We start from the raw sequence: 18,296 nt of genomic DNA, 5'->3' as shown, positions 1-18,296 counted from the left end.
ACTTTGCAGTACTGTGGGGGACAGAGTATGATAGTCATATGTTTTCCACCAAAACATGACTATGGAAATGCCTCTGTGGCTACAGTAATATTATTTTCAGTTAATACTGTTATTTTCAATTAATATTACTGGTTGATTATTAAAAACTTTTACTGTAATTGGAATCTTTGTTCTACAGTACAGTACTAAACAGGTACAGCACTGTAACTTTTTTTTTTCTGCTGTAGTAAATTGCAGCTTTTGTTACTGTACAGAACTGTATATAAATCTGATTTTTATAAAACAACTGTTTTAAAAACAGTAAACCAGCATTCAGTATTGTTAAAAATAATTAAAAATGAGACAGGCAGAGGATGGAACATGCATGCCACCATACAAGTCTCTACTTAAGTTAAACAAAAACTGGGAAAAAATTAAAGGCAAGCATAAGTTAATATAGTACTTACCTTTCTTGTACAGTAAGGCACGCACAAGGCTCCCTCTGCTGGCTGCCGAATCACAGGAAGTAGTGCGGCCAGTGACCGGGCCTGCTGCCTCAGAAATCCAGCGTGGTAAGCCTGGAGGACTTCCTGGTACTAAAGGGCAGTCATGTGACCCAAAATGGCAGCTGCTTCCAGGATGGCCAAATCCAGTCATGTGATCGCAGAGGCCTCGAGGGTCCTAATTTCAGGCCCCAGTCAGAAGTCTACTTTTGGGATACTGTCATACCTTTGAATGGCCTTTAAGCAGCCAGTCGGTAAGTGAAGACTCCCGGTAGTTTTGGGTGTCCTATTGTTGTATATTGTTGAGCCTTCTCAGTGATGCCTCCTCTCCACCCCACTCCCTTTGCTGAAGGTGTGAATTCACTGGCACTCATTTTTCAGCACCTCATGACTACTGATCACAAGGGGCAGTGGCAGGTAAATAGAGAGATAGGGAGTTATCCTTTGTCCCATCTTTGTTTATCACTCTGCATGCTCTTTATTTTAAGAGATTGCTAACCTCAGGTCCCCTCTTTCTGCCTTCTGCCTTTGTTGGGAGGCGTGTACAAAATGTCTGTTCTTTGAGTCTCCTCCTAGGAGAATGTAGTTAGCTAGATGCTAGGTTTTGCCTGTCCTTATTAATGTATCTCCTATAAATAAATCTACTTTCTGTGACAGTTATAAAACCTACTGAATTAAACATGAAATAGGCTTTATAAGTCAGATTCCCATTGTCAAGAACATTTACACCAGTGTTTTTCAAACTTGGCGACTTCAAGATGTGTGGACTTCAGCTCCCAGAATCCCCTATCCAGCCAGGAGTTGAAGTCCACACATCTTAAACTTGCCAAATTTGAAAAACACTGATTTACACCAATAAAGAGAACACTTCAACCTCAAACATCTTGCCTGCAAAATAGCCTACCCCTGGACATTGGGACTACTCCCTCTTTAATTTGATTCTAAAGAGCAGTTAAAGCATGGCTGTTTAAGGAGACCATTTATGAGCAATTGAATGTTCTCCTACTCCAGTGGTAGAGCCTAGTGTGTTTCTGTGATTGGTATTTATTTTCTTTTTCCTGGTTTTTAATCCTCTATATTTGGGTTTAAATAAATAGTAAAATAAATGAGTAATGCAGGCACCATTCAGGCATGATTTTAGAAGAGAAGTTGGCTAGGGAGCCAATCGGTTGTGTTGTTTGCCAGGAAATAAGGACATAGAAAAATTAGCACTTCCATATTGCCTGAATTTTATCACTAATACTAATTACAGCCTACCTCCATTGGCAAACCATGTTTTGCCATTCATCTGTCTGCATGATGTGAATTGAAAAAAGGGCTGACCACAGAGAATGTTTCAGTGAATGACTTGTTTTCATCCAGAGAAGTGGGCAGCAGTGAAATCATAATAGTCCAAGTTGCTATGGTCCAATCAAAGGTGGGATTGGCCTAATTCACCCAACTCACTATATCATAGTCAAGGTTGTTTTTTAAAAAAATAAAGCATAAATATCTGGGTTTGCCAAGTCAAATTTTGATATGATTTTCTATTATCAATCCATCAATCCATCATCATTCCCTACAGTTCATGAGAACAGGTACTGTACAATAAACCACAGATGCAAAGGTGCAGCCTTGCAATGATCTGCAGTTTAGTGTGCACTGCACAGAAATTCACAGTTAGAAGTAAAATGCTGTGCCAGGGCAATGTAATATCCCTGGCTGTCTTTAGCTTAGTGTCAGTGATCCTGATTTCCTGTAACAGTACCTTATTTCCCCAAAGAGTGCATCTTCCCCTCCCCTTTATCTCTTGAAATCCTGTCAGCAGATCTTAGGGAAAAGCCAACCTCAAAAACATCACATCCCCTTGTGAACATGGCAAGTCTGTCAGTTTTTCATCTCAAGAAAGCAGGCCAGCTTCAGACCATGCTTCCTGTCAGCAGGAAAGAGGAATTACTCCTACATGCTACCAGCTCCTGAGTGTAACAGCCCACCACTTTCAAAAGATATAATGCACCAGCTTAACCACCACATCGTAAAACAAACTCTTAACATCTTAATTTGAGCCCCCAGGTGCTCTTTCTTTAAAGTTATAATGACTGGATTACAGTACACTGATTAAAGCATACAATTGGTATCAAAGTATAGCATTTACCCAATTATAAAGTAATTGCAGCTAAATCTTGATGATAACTAACCCTTTCATTTCACCTTTACCGCACCATACATAAAGGAGTGTCTTTAAATGACACATCGCAAGTCCCGCATTAATGAAGTTATCAAGTCAGTTGGTCCTCCGGCTTGTTTGGTTGTGGTTGTCTTTTGCACTGTATTATCTTCCTGCTGCCATTTTCTTATTTATTAACTAGGAGCCGTATACCACCTTTAGTTCCTGGCTGGCAGAGTTATTATTAAATGAGCAGAGGCATAATGAAATACATGTCTCTAAAAATGCCTTTGAAACATGTAACAACACATTGTTCCTGCCCCTAATTGACTTTAGATTCAATATAACTATTTGTTCTCCCAAGTTACAAAGGAATATAAAAAGAATAAGTTTTCCTATGCTCGGAGAAGACTAATACGCCTCATGGTGAATTAATAGTAAAATGCCAGAAATGATGGTATCTATTTACTCCTGTGCCAGGTATACTATGTCACAAGTACTTAATTCTGCATTGCCTTATTAAGTTAGGCTTTGATTCTTCTACCTTTTTCCTGGCTGCATCTGTACTGCCTTAAGCATACCGCATAAATCTGAATTTAATTTAATTTATTCGATTTAGGTACCACCCGACACCAAATTGACTCTGGGTGGTGTACAATAAAACCAAACAGAATCAAAATACAATACAATAATTATGAAAGAAATAAAAAAGAAGCAAAAAACAAGAACTTTTGGAGTATATGGCTAACACCATATGGCTCACACCCACATGCAGTCCGGCAGGGGTCCTAACCACCCTAACCCAAGGTCTGGGAAAATGTGGTTCGTGGCCCCCAAAAGATTGTCCATTTTTTATATAACTCCTTATGCTGAATATAGGCATATCATAGAAAACTCTGTTTCTTCTTCTTATTCCACTTATAAACTGCTTAATATTTTCTAACCTACTGAATTTATGGAATTAACTTTTAGTAATTGAAAGAGGACAGGACCAGCCTATGGGCTCGCAATATGACAGACAGGATATGAAGGGGCAAAGGAGTGGGGAGGAAAAAGGAAAATAAGGCAATCAAAGCATTGATTCTTGAAGTTACAGGTGCCCGCTCTGTGTATGCTGCAGAAATCAGTGCCATAGTTAAGCAGTTTTTAGACTTGCCACTTACCCTGTTGGATGGTAGAGTGCATTATTGTATTTGCTTCAACATGACATGTCTGCTCTGCTGCTTGGGGGCATTCTTGATCTGTCTGCTGTGTAGGACCTTGGTCTTCTTCCCAAAGTTGGTATCAGATTGAAAAGCATGTAGCCAAAGGAGGACTGGTACACTGGTATTGCTCTCTACTTCTCTGATGCTCAGCTGCCTCTTCAGACTATCTTCCCAGAACTGAGAAGAAAAGCCTGAAAGAAAACACATATTCAACTTTCCATGGCATGAACAACCCTACTTTACTAAACAAAATGTTGTATTGCTGGTCCAATATAAGTAGTACATTTCCTTCCCTCTAGAGGCTCTTCTTCACCACCATAATTTTTATTTCCAATTTCTTTTTTTTAATAAGAATTTTTATTAAGTTTTGAGCTTTATTGCATAAAGCTCAAAACAATAAAGCAAAAAACTACAAAAAGAGAAAAAAAAAGTGAAAAAACACACACAAAAAAAGAATTTTAAAGATAAATAAGAAGTGACTTCCGACTTTCAACAAGAATATATAGCAATTTCCATAATTAATCCCTTACTCTACATCAAACCAAGATCACATTATATCTGTAAATCAATCCATCAGCACACATAGAAATAATTGCTCCTTCCCCTTATATTAAAGAAGAATATATATATATATGTGTGTGTGTGTGTGTGTCTAAACCAGCTTCCTTCCCCTAAACATCAAGTATGTCTTTCCTAACACTATTCTATATATTTCTGTCTACTATAATAAAAATAAAATTATAAAAACATATAAATTGTCTACTCTTATAATTAATACTATTACAACCATCTTAACAATCTTTAAGATTTTATAAATCTTAAAAATCAAACAAACCTTATAAAGAAACCATTTTAATCCACATTTTAATCCACATCATTAGAAAGACATAAAATCATAAAAAACCTCAGTGTTAATCCAATTCAACATTCTTAAATTTTTACCCCTCCTTGAAATATGTCAAATCATTTACATATCTCCACTTTACACACAAGGCATTTTTCATACAGAAATAAAACAGCCCAACTGCCCCCCTTAAAAACTCAGACTTCTTAGCAAATTTTCCACAAAATAAGTTCTCTCCCATAACAATCCCTCAGAGAGCCATAACAATGCCCCAGAAAAACAACTCTCTGTGTAATCTGTAGCTCAGACTGTCATTTTAACTCCTCCATCACCAAAATGTAGTCTTCTCCTGGCATTACTTCAATCTCACTGTCAGTGGAAAAATCTCCATTTTTGCCAGTCTCCATCTTCAACCATAACACCTTCAACCAGATGACACACTTTAAAAATAATCTCTTCCCCAATGTCCCACATACTCTGCAGAATAGCTTCATGACACTCTGAGAAAGTCTCTTTGAAAGTCTGCGTAAGCTTACAATGGAACTCTGAAAGAATCTCCTTAAAATCCTCCATTTTTCAGGCAGTAAATTATGGTGCCCCCTAGTTACTTCACTCACGCAGATTGAAGTTAATGGGTTAATAGAAGACTCCGAATGAAATTGGCAAAAGAAAATGCACTAGCAAACAGGTCCCAGATAAAGTGAACAGAAAGCTGAAGATTCAAAACAACAAATCCAATGTGTAGGAAAATAGTCAATCCTTTAAATTCAGTACAAAAATAATAACAGGAAGGCAATTATATATTCTCAGTCACCCTTAATCTTTAAATTGGAAAACAAGCCAAAAACTTAAAAAAAAAAAAATTAACCCAGAAATAATGATAAGCACCAAGCGATTTTGTTTCTTCTTGATGTAGAAAGCCTCTCTTAGGGTACATAAACTTAAAAATATATAAACTGGGTGATTTAGAAATGGGTGGCTCGATCTACTATGCCTTTAAGGCTGCAAACACGGTGTGGAAATGATGGCGCCCCCCACCTCCCGTTGTCTCTTACCGGATTGTTGCAAACGCTGCAATTCTCTGGCTGTGAGACGGCGTTTAGGAGAACAGATGGGGTGATTCCAAGCTTTTTCTCCACATGAAAAAGCTCTGGGCTCCAGGCAAAAGACTGTCAAGCCCCTCCACAAAAAAGTGAGTGTTGCCAGCCCATGGACACAGCTGCTCAGTCAGCCATGTTCCCACCGGAAGTCTTTATTTCTAATTTCTCAAAGAAGTTTAAATATGATGTATTGTGGTTATCTCTCCCACCAATCTTGTAATGGTAGGAATAAGGAAAAAAAGCATCACTATCCTGTTTTGGGCTAGCAAAACAAAAATTCTCCATCTCATTAACCCCATCCCACTTAAAAGGAAAATAAACACATTTTGCTCCCCGTACTTAATATCATTGTGTTTATTTTCTAGCCATGTGGGGGAAAAGAATCTGAGCAGTTCCTAGGAGGGGAAAGATCATCAAGTCACCTTTCCTACTGGAAGAACTGTGAGTTCTTCCTTAGGATAATCTAGTTGGGGGCATATTCTGATGCTGGGGAGGGGTGAATCCAATGATGGATGCAGCTAGAATCATCCAACTAGTCTGATTTTTTTTTTTTAGAGAAAATACACTGAAATGGGTTGCATCAAGGCATAAATCTAGGTAACAACACCCTTCCATAATCCACTGAGATTATGTTAGCCAAAGAGAAAAAGCATATACATTTCATTAATTAATTAAGTAAACAAACGAACAAACAAATGTAATCTCTGCTTACATTCTCAGTTTTACAGATCCAAATAAAACTTATTTTCATGGATATTTGCTCAATTTGGTAACTCAAGAATATGTGTGAAACAGAGCCAATATATGTAAGAAAAGGAGGTATTCTTTTCCATGTCAAAATTTGAGCCAAAGTACAATATGACCGTTATGTAAGTTTTGTGTCTATTCAAATATTCTGAGAACGTACTGGTGGACATCTTATCATGATATCTGTTAGTTCTAAGCTCACTGCCTCTTTGAACAAAATGTTTTGCAAGAAACACACATGTGGGTGGTATCATTTCTTTACAGATGGATGCTGTAATGGAGAAATAAAAATGTAGATACCCCTATTTTGACTGGTTTTATTTATTTAACATCCATTTTCATATGTAGTACATACTATTTGGGCAAGTTAAGTCATCATTGTGAATACTTGCACTGATTACATCTGGAAATTATGAATATTCTATTTCAAATCCTTAACTTGAGGCCCAGGTGTAAACTGTGTGGATGAAGGCATGGCAAAATGTTCCAAAAATGTTGCCAAGGAAACTGCATGGACTTGTTCATGTAGTCACCAGGAGTCAAGACTGATTTGAAGGCACAGCAAACAAACGAGCAAACATTCACATGAATAGAACTCACTTTAGGCCACTGCATAGCAGTGGAAGTTGTCTGGAGCTCTAGTTCCAATCTGAAGCCCTTGGCATTTTTGGAAGGAAATATACTTAAACACATGCCCCAAACATTTTATTGCCCTTACAGTTGTGGCACTTAAATGATTTCTAATAATTCTGAATTTTATCAGACATATCGACAGGTACACATTTTGTGAAAACTTGTTTCATGTAGCTTTGTGACCCAGATCTTTTATATATATAGTAATTATCCAATTTAATTCCTGATAGGTACATGTGGCCTAAATCCATAGTGCAGTGGCATTAGCAGGTATTACCTTCATTTTTACATGAGAAGGAGGTTTCTCCTTCTCAGGAGTAACTTATGGAACACCAGAGTGTGCATAGGGGTCACAAAGACCTATTCCATGATCAAAAACTGTTCCTTTCAATGCAAGGAAAGGAAGATAGTTTCAAAGCCTATGTAAAAGAGTGTCATGTGTTTATTTATTTATTTAGATTTTTAAACAGAAAATGGCAAAATTTAAGATGATTAGAAAGTGTAAATTTTGGTGCCCACAATATTACTTTTTTTTTAACCTATTCTTGCTTTGCACATCCATTGCATATGGAAACATAATGGAAAAAAGAACAAATGTGTGGTTATTTCCTACATTTTCAGTTCTTTCTTTACGGATGTGAAACGTTGCCTTTTCATTTCCTGCCGTAGGTTTGGTATGGCAAGCTATTTGGTCATTTCTGTACTGTGATATTTTTGTATATGTGCAAATGAGATTGACTTCTCAGCAGCACATGAACAACCCTATTGGACTAGAGCCAGATTGCTCAGTTGGAAGGATTAAGTTTGCCCTTGATTCAAAACAAGGTTGTGTTAACATTCCAAGACTGATTTTCATAATTTGGAAGTCTGGAAAATATAAATTCTATCTTCTGTTTGCACGGTTCTGAAAACGACACTCTGTCTCTAATGAATTCTGAACATTAGGTACTGCATAGAAGTTACCTGTTGGCCTAACATGGGGCAGATTATCTAGATATCACAGTCAACTTGTCAATTTAAGTAGGCCTAGATTATGCAAAAGTTTGTTTCTGTGCAAGCAAATAGCTCTTGGGATTTTCAGAGGTTTGTTTTGAATTCCAGATTATTTGATTTTGTTTGGAAGTGCAAAGAGAAGAAAAGAATGAACAGCATTTCTAAGCTGAACCTAATAAGACAGATAATATCCATCTCAGATATATAACAATATTTTATATCAATTTATAGTCTCTCAAACAGGATTTACTTCAAGGTAATATCATATACCTTCAGCAAACGATCGTTACCTTGTCGTGGTGCTGGAGCTTGAGCACCTCAGTGATGCCATGAGCTAAACTGTGAAGGGCCACCCAAGACGGGAAGGTCATGACAGAGGGGTCAGACTAAATGCGATCCCTGGGGAAGGTAATGGCAACCCACCCCAGTATTCTTGCCATGAAAACTCAATGGATCTGTACAACCACAGATATGTCGGTATACCATCGGAAGATGAGACCCCCAGGTCGGAAGATGGTCAAAATGCTACTGGGGAGGAACAGAGGATGAGTTCAACTAGCCCCAGACGTGATGACGCAGCTAGCTCAAAGCCGAAAGGACGGCTAGCAGCCGACGGTGCTGGTGGTGAACAGCGAATCTGATGTTCTAAGGATCAACACACCATTGGAACCTGGAATGTAAGATCTATGAGCCAGGGCAAATTGGATGTGGTTATTGGTGAGATGTCAAGATTAAAGATAGACATTCTGGGCATCAGTGAACTGAAATGGACTGGAATGGGCCACTTCACATCAAACGACCACCAGATCTACTACTGTGGACAAGAGGACCACAGAAGAAATGGAGCGGCCTTCATAATTAATAGGAAAGTGGCTAAAGCAGTGCTTGGATACAATCCAAAAAATGACAGAATGATCTCAATTCGAATTCAGGGCAAGCCATCTAACATCACCGTGATCCAAATATACACCCCAACCACAAATGCTGAAGAAGCTGAAGTAGAGCAGTTCTATGAGGATCTGCAGCACCTACTGGACAACACACCTAAAAGAGATGTTATTTTCATCACAGGAGACTGGAATGCTAAGGTGGGCAGTCAAATGACACCTGGAATTACAGGTAAGTATGGCCTGGGAGAACAAAACGAAGCAGGACATAGGCTGTTAGAATTTTGCCAAGACAATTCACTCTGCATAACAAACACTCTCTTTCAACAACCTAAGAGACGGCTTTATACATGGACTTCCCCAGATGGACAACACCGAAATCAGATTGACTACATCCTTTGCAACCAAAGGTGGCGGACATCTATACAGTCGGTAAAAACAAGACCTGGAGCTGACTGTAGTTCAGATCACGAACTTCTTCTTGCACAATTTAGGATCAGACTAAAGAGATTAGGGAAGACCCACAGATCAGCTAGATATCGGCTCACTAATATTCCTAAGGAATATGCAGTGGAGGTGAAGAATAGATTTAAGGGACTGGACTTAGTAGATAGGGTCCCGGAAGAACTATGGACAGACGTTTGCAGCATTGTTCAGGAGGCGGCAACAAAACACATCCCAAAGAAAGAGAAAACCAATAAGGCAAAATGGCTGTCTGCTGAGACATTAGAAGTAGCCCAAGAAAGAAGGAAAGCAAAAGGCAACAGTGATAGGGGGAGATATGCCCAATTAAATGCCAAATTCCAGAGGTTAGCCAGAAGAGATAAGGAATTATTTTTAAACAAGCAGTGCATGGAAGTGGAAAAAGACAATAGAATAGGAAGGACAAGAGACCTCTTCCAGAAAATTAGAAACATTGGAGGTAAATTCCAGGCCAAAATGGGTATGATCAAAAACAAAGATGGCAAGGACCTAACAGAAGAAGAAGAGATCAAGAGAAGGTGGCAAGAATATACAGAAGACCTGTATAGGAAGGATAACAATATCGGGGATAGCTTTGACTGTGTGGTCAGTGAGCTAGAGCCAGACATCCTGAAGAGTGAGGTTGAGTGGGCCTTAAGAAGCATTGCTAATAACAAGGCAGCAGGAGACGACGGCATCCCAGCTGAACTGTTCAAAACCTTGCAAGATGATGCTGTCAAGGTAATGCATGCTATATGCCAGCAAATTTGGAAAACGCAAGAATGGCCATCAGATTGGAAAAAATCAACTTATATCCCCATACCAAAAAAGGGGAACACTAAAGAATGTTCAAACTATCGAACAGTGGCACTCATTTCACATGCCAGTAAGGTAATGCTCAAGATCCTGCAAGGTAGACTTCAGCAGTTCATGGAGCGAGAATTGTCAGATGTACAAGCTGGGTTTAGAAAAGGCAGAGGAACTAGAGACCAAATTGCCAATATCCGCTGGATAATGGAAAAAGCCAGGGAGTTTCAGAAAAACATCTATTTCTGTTTTATTGACTATTCTAAAGCCTTTGACTGTGTGGACCATAACAAATTGTGGCAAGTTCTTAGTGGTATGGGGATACCAAGTCATCTTGTGTGCCTCCTGAAGAATCTGTATAATGACCAAGTAGCAACAGTAAGAACAGACCACGGAACAACGGACTGGTTTAAGATTGGGAAAGGAGTACGGCAGGGCTGTATACTCTCACCCTACCTATTCAACTTGTATGCAGAACACATCATGCACCAAGCTGGGCTTGAGGAATCCAAGGCTGGAGTTAAAATCTCTGGAAGAAATATTAACAATCTCAGCTATGCAGATGATTCCACTTTGATGGCTGAAAGTGAAGAGGAACTGAGAAGCCTTATGATGAAGGTGAAAGAAGAAAGTGCAAAAGCTGGCTTGCAGCTAAACCTCAAAAAAACCAAGATTATGGCAACCAGCTTGATTGATAACTGGCAAATAGAGGGAGAAAATGTAGAAGCAGTGAAAGACTTTGTATTCCTAGGTGCAAAGATTACTGCAGATGCTGACTGCAGTCAGGAAATCAGAAGACACTTAATCCTTGGGAGAAGAACAATGACAAATCTCGATAAAATAGTTAAGAGCAGAGACATCACACTGACAACAAAGACCCGCATAGTTAAAGCAATGGTGTTCCCTGTAGTGACATATGGCTGCGAGAGCTGGACCATAAGGAAGGCTGAGAGAAGGAAGATCGATGCTTTTGAACTGTGGTGTTGGAGGAAAATTCTGAGAGTGCCTTGGACTGCAAGAAGATCAAACCAGTCCATCCTCCAGGAAATAAAGCCAGACTGCTCACTTGAGGGAATGATATTAAAGGCAAAACTGAAATACTTTGGCCACATAATGAGAAGACAGGACAGCCTGGAGAAGATGTTGATGCTGGGGAGAGTGGAAGGCAAAAGGAAGAGGGGCCGACCAAGGGCAAGATGGATGGATGATATTCTAGAGGTGACGGACTTGTCCCTGGGGGAGCTGGGGGTGTTGTCGACCGACAGGAAGCTCTGGCGTGGGCTGGTCCATGAAGTCACGAAGAGTCGGAAGCGACTAAATGAATAAACAACAACAAATATCATATACAGTCATCTCTAAATTTGATCTCTAGATATGTTGGGACTACAGCTCCCAAGATTCCCAGCCAACATAGTCAAATGTGTGCAAAGGATATTGGCTACACATATGGAGGATACCATATTGGGGGTTTACTAGGATTAAGTCCCAAATGGTACCAGCTTTGATACTAGGTTGGAGATTACCATGTTGGATACCTAGCTGAAATACTCTTTTATCCTCCTTCAGAGACTCACCTTTTAAATTCTTCAACTGAGCCTTGTATTTCCTTCCTTCCTTCCTTCCTTCCTTCCTTCCTTCCTTCCTTCCTTCCTTCCTTCCTTCCTTCCTTCCTTCCATTCCTATTGCACCTTCATCCAGGACTCAAGGAGATTTACAAATTCTACAGATCATTCTTCACCTAAGATTTCATTTATATGGCTGAAGTCAGTAATAATGAATGTGATAAAATTTTGCTAATTGATTAGTATTGAAGAACATTGCTGAAATTAATTAAACCATAACATACTTTTGATACATGGAATAACTCATCATTTTTTCACATTATGAAGTTAACCTACAATAGAAATTAATGTTGTAAGATGCTTTTTAAAGATAGGTCTGGGCTTCTTGCACCTAGTAAAAGAGATCTGGAGGTATATGTACATATATAGTGTGTACAATATATAAGTGTATTGCAGTGTAATGTGTGTGTGTGTGTGTGTGTATACTATGTGTGTGTGTGTGTGTGTGTGTACTATATATATACTATATATATGCACCACTTTCTGGGTACCATGACAAGAATGTATTGACTGATTGATTATGTACCATCAAGTCATTTTCATCTCCCAGTGACCACATAGATAGATTTTCTCCATGACAATCTATCCCCAACCTGCTCTTCCAAGTCTTCCAATGGTACACCCATCGCCACTGTAACTGTCCATCCACCTTGCTGCTGGTCATCTTCTTTCCTTCCACCTTTCCCAGCATTAGAGCCTTTTCCAGAGAGCTAGTCTTCACATAATGTGTCCAAAGTAGGGTCATTTGAACCATGACAAGACTATATAGTGGCCGGGTAAATCCATTAAGCTGAGAACCAAAGAATAATCTGGTATTACACTGCATCATATAGAGGCTCAGATGTTATCGTGTGCACAGAAGTTCTAATAAGCCCAGGATTTCTTTTTTATTAATTATGGTTACAATAGTGACTCTATGAACATCCCTGTCTTTCCTTGGAGTTTCTGCTATCACTATATCATTTTTGTTTTACCATCATCTTTCCTGAACACTGCTTAGTTTCCCTTAATACCAACAATGAAAAATAGCAGACGAAAAAGAGGCTAGGTCATTTAAAAAGGGAAGGCTATATAAAAGCACCCATGCTTAGTTCATATTTTTACTCAGAGGACAAGGAAGTAGACTAAAGAGTGTACCTCCAATGTGTTTGTGCTCATATGTGATAGATGAAAGTGAGGGTATTTGAGACCCTTGCTTACAATAATTTGCAAAATCTTCATCAATGATCTGGGAAGACAAAGGATATTTTTTGCCCATGCAATTCCCCCTCCAACTTCATAAAAGTGGAAGAAGAAGGAATAGAAGCAAACTCTGCCACCAAACAGGAGGTTAAGTGTTTCAGAAATCTACTTCCATCATACACTGTATTTCCCAATGGAAAATTCAGATTTTCACTTTTGATGAGAAGATTCCATGGGGCTTTTGTGGGAGGAGGGAAATGAGCAAATGAACAATTTCTTAGTGGGCCCATGCATATTTGTATAGGAAATAATCAAAAGAATGATTGTGAGGCAACATGAAAAATAACCAACCCAGTAATATCAAGTTTTTCAATTGAATTGGCATTTTGCAATCACAGCTATATCCTCTTAGTTTATGCAATAAACTATAGCCTCTTGGGAGACTAACCAAAAAAATAACTTACCCATTGAAAGAATCCTGACTTTTCTAAAAAAAAAAAAAAAAAAGGATAATCTTCTTTTATTCTTTCTTTTTTCCTGTTATCCTTCTACTTTGGTCATCAGAGCACTGATTGTGGATACCATGGCCATTTCAGGCATGTTCTTCAGTAACCTCTTGACCCTCTTGATTTGTTTTTATATTATTTGTTCATTAATTATTTCAACTTGATCAGCAGTGGGCAACAAGGTGGAAGCCTGGAAGACAGAGTTCCCAAATGGGATTTAAGAGAGACTTGAGGAGGGAGCAACTGGGTGGGCATGTTTCAAGGAGCAAAGGCAGGAACTGGAGAAATCTGAGGGAAAACTGCTGACAGGAAGGGAGGGAGGGAGGGTCAGTTGTGGTTCTGGGTTTGGTGTGTTGTATAGGTTGTGTTCACCTATGTTGACAGGCTGAGTTCACCTATAACAAAACATTCTGTGTGTCTCTGTGTCTTTGCCTTAGGGTGATGTCTGAACCCAGGCAGGATGGTTTGTAAGCATGTGAAGCATGCTATGCATAACCCTAAAACAAAGAAACCCAGTCATTGTGAGGCAGTGGCTCTGATTGTGCCATATCACACTCTGAAATCTGTGAATCTTTTTCAAAGCCAGACCAAAAGTATCCTACAGTAAACTAATTAGGAGCTTAGTAAGACATGTTGTCTTAGCAAGATTGGTCTGGTGCTCACTGCTATAGGCTTGAATAAGTTGGATTTAAGTTAAGAATTGTTAAGATATTTTTTAAAAAGATAGGTTCTGCTTTTGAATTTTTCTTTTGTTTTGGACGCACTTTTGCTTTGGTGAACTTTTTGCCTTCTGCCTCCAATGCACCCTATAAAAGGAAACAGGAAGTGGCTGCTGTAACTAGGTGAAAACCTTTTATTCAGAGTTTGTTGGCAGAGACTTTGCCTGCATTTCAACTCAAGTGGTGCTTGCAACCATTTAATAACCAAGCAGACATTCTATAAAACACAAATCCTTCCTCTAAACTAGATTGCTTCCATTGCCTCAATTTGTCCATGTAGATCTGTCTCTATATATGTCTGAGCACACTCCTGGTATCAATTTCTCCCATTCATGCCATTAAAATGTCCTTCCTATCTGCTACTCCAACTCTTATGCATATTCCAATATAGTGTTACGTTTTTATGAAGTTTTTAAAAAGTCAATTATATAATTTCAGTCCCCACGCACCCACATTTGCCCCATTGTTAGAACCTAGTGCTTTAGGTGGTGAAGTTACTGAAATATTAGGTTCAAACATTTTCTGATAGCTACTTTATCCCAATTTGTGTCTCTGGGTCTCTGAGAATTATGGTCTTCTTATCTATTATCCTAGTTCTTTCATATAGTTCCACACACATTGTTACAGCTAGGGTTTTTGCATTACTCTGCCTTGCCTTCCCTGAATCCATAGCTGTCCTGATCCCTCTTGTCATTTCCATTCTGTTTCTTTTCTTAAAATTCTTCTCTGAATCTTCATCTCATACCCTGTAATCTGCCTATCTTTTTTTCTGCTTGCTGTAAATAAATGCTAGTTGATCAAATAAATACATTCCTGATGGGAAAATTGAGTATCCTTGAAGACCTATCCACCCTATCCACATATGATTAAAGTGAGGTTACTATTAACATATCTGGCAGCAAATTTCTAGAACTTATGAAATTGACAACTAACAGAATTTCATTCACACAATTGAATCTTACCACTATTTAATGGAACTTGTTGTTGTTTATTCGTTTAGTCGCTTCCGACTCTTCGTGACTTCATGGACCAGCCCATGCCAGAGCTTCCTGTCGGTCGTCAACACCCCCAGCTCCCCCAGGGACAAGTCCGTCACCTCTAGAATATCATCCATCCATCTTGCCCTTGGTCGGCCCCTCTTCCTTTTGCCTTCCACTCTCCCTAGCATCAACATCTTCTCCAGGGTGTCCTGTCTTCTCATTATGTGGCCAAAGTATTTCAGTTTTGCCTTTAATATCATTCCCTCAAGTGAGCAGTCTGGCTTTATTTCCTGGAGGATGGACTGGTTTGATCTTCTTGCAGTCCAAGGCACTCTCAGAATTTTCATCCAACACCACAGTTCAAAAGCATCGATCTTCCTTCTCTCAGCCTTCCTTATGGTTCAGCTCTCGCAGCCATATGTTACTACAGGGAACACCATCGCTTTAACTATGCGGGCCTTTGTTGTCAGTGTGATGTCTCTGCTCTTAACTATTTTATCGAGATTTGTCATTGTTCTTCTCCCAAGGATTAAGCGTCTTCTGATTTCCTGACTGCAGTCAGCATCTGCAGTAATCTTTGCACCTAGGAATACAAAGTCTTTCACTGTTTCTACATTTTCTCCCTCTATTTGCCAGTTACCAATCAAGCTGGTTGCCATAATCTTGGTTTTTTTGAGGTTTAGCTGCAAGCCAGCTTTTGCACTTTCTTCTTTCACCTTCATCATAAGGCTCCTCAGTTCCTCTTCACTTTCAGCCATCAAAGTGGAATCATCTGCATAGCTGAGATTGTTAATGTTTCCTCCAGAGATTTTAACTCCAGCCTTGGATTCCTCAAGCCCAGCTTGGCGCATGATGTGTTCTGCATACAAGTTGAATAGGTAGGGTGAGAGTATACAGCCCTGCCGTACTCCTTTCCCAATCTTAAACCAGTCCGTTGTTCCGTGGTCTGTTCTTCCTGTTGCTACTTGGTCGTTATACAGATTCTTCAGGAGGCAGACAAGATGACTTGGTATCCCCATACCACTAAGAACTTGCCACAATTTGTTATGGTCCACACAGTCAAAGGCTTTAGAATAGTCAATAAAACAGAAATAGATGTTTTTCTGAAACTCCCTGGCTTTTTCCATTATCCAGCGGATATTGACAATTTGGTCTCTAGTTCCTCTGCCTTTTCTAAACCCAGCTTGTACATCTGGCAATTCTCGCTTTATGGACTGCTGAAGTCTACCTTGCAGGATCTTGAGCATTACCTTACTGGCATGTGAAATGAGTGCCACTGTTCGATAGTTTGAACATTCTTTAGTGTTCCCCTTTTTTGGTATGGGGATATAAATTGATTTTTTCCAATCTGATGGCCATTCTTGCGTTTTCCAAATTTGCTGGCATATAGCATGCATTACCTTGACAACATCATCTTGCAAGATTTTGAACAGTTCAGCTGGGATGCCGTCGTCTCCTGCTGCCTTGTTATTAGCAATGCTTCTTAAGGCCCACTCAACCTCACTCTTCAGGATGTCTAGCTCTCGCTCACTGACCACACCGTCAAAGCTATCCCTGATATTGTTATCCTTCCTATACAGGTCTTCTGTATATTCTTGCCACCTTTTCTTGATCTCTTCTTCTTCTGTTAGGTCCTTGCCATCTTTGTTTTTGATCATACCCATTTTGGCCTGGAATTTACCTCCAATGTTTCTAATTTTCTGGAAGAGGTCTCTTGTCCTTCTTATTCTATTGTCTTCTTCCACTTCCGTGCATTGCTTGTTTAAAAATAATTCCTTATCTCTTCTGGCTAACCTCTGGAATTTGGCATTTAATTGGGCATATCTCCCCCTATCACTGTTGCCTTTTGCTTTCCTTCTTTCTTGGGCTACTTCTAGTGTCTCAGCAGACAGCCATTTTGCCTTATTGGTTTTCTCTTTCTTTGGGATGTGTTTTGTTGCCGCCTCCTGAACAATGCTGCAAACTTCTGTCCAGAGTTCTTCCGGGACCCTGTCTACTAAGTCCAGTCCCTTAAATCTATTCTTCACCTCCACTGCATATTCCTTAGGAATATTAGTGAGCTGATATCTAGCTGATCTGTGGGTCTTCCCTAATCTCTTTAGTCTGATCCTAAATTGTGCAAGAAGAAGTTCGTGATCTGAACTACAGTCAGCTCCAGGTCTTGTTTTTACCGACTGTATAGATGTCCGCCACCTTTGGCTGCAAAGGATGTAGTCAATCTGATTTCGGTGTTGTCCATCTGGTGAAGTCCACGTATAAAGCCGTCTTTTAGGTTGTTGGAAGAGAGTGTTTGTTATGCAGAGTGAATTGTCTTGGCAAAATTCTATCAGCCTATGTCCTTCTTCGTTTTTTTCTCCCAGGCCATGCTTACCTCTAATTCCAGGTGTCATTTGACTGCCCACCTTAGCATTCCAGTCTCCTGTGATGAAAATAACATCTCTTTTAGGCATGTTTTCCAGTAGGTGCTGCAGATCCTCATAGAACTGCTCTACTTCAGCTTCTTCAGCATTTGTGGTTGGGGCGTATATTTGGATCACGGTGATGTTAGATGGCTTGCCTTGAATTCAAATTGAGATCATTCTGTCGTTTTTTGGAGCACTGCTTTAGCTACTTTCCTGTTAATTATGAAGGCTACTCCATTTCTTCTGTGGTCCTCTTGTCCACAGTAGTAGATCTGGTGGTCATTTGATGTGAAGTGGCCCATTCCAGTCCATTTCAGTTCACTGACGCCCAAAATGTCTATCTTTAATCTTGACATCTCACCAATAACCACATCCAATTTGCCCTGGCTCATAGATCTTACATTCCAGGTTCCAATGCTGCGTTGATCCTTAGAACATCGGATTCGCCGTTCACCACCAGCACCGTCGGCTGCTAGCCGTCCTTTCAGCTTTGAGCTAGCTGCGTCATCACGTCTGGGGCTAGTTGAACTCATCCTCTGTTCCTCCCCAGTAGCATTTTGACCATCTTCTGACCTGGGG

This window comes from Candoia aspera, chromosome 3 (genome assembly GCF_035149785.1).
Source record: "Candoia aspera isolate rCanAsp1 chromosome 3, rCanAsp1.hap2, whole genome shotgun sequence".
Classification (NCBI taxonomy): domain Eukaryota; kingdom Metazoa; phylum Chordata; class Lepidosauria; order Squamata; family Boidae; genus Candoia; species Candoia aspera.
This window is presented reverse-complemented; position numbering follows the sequence as displayed.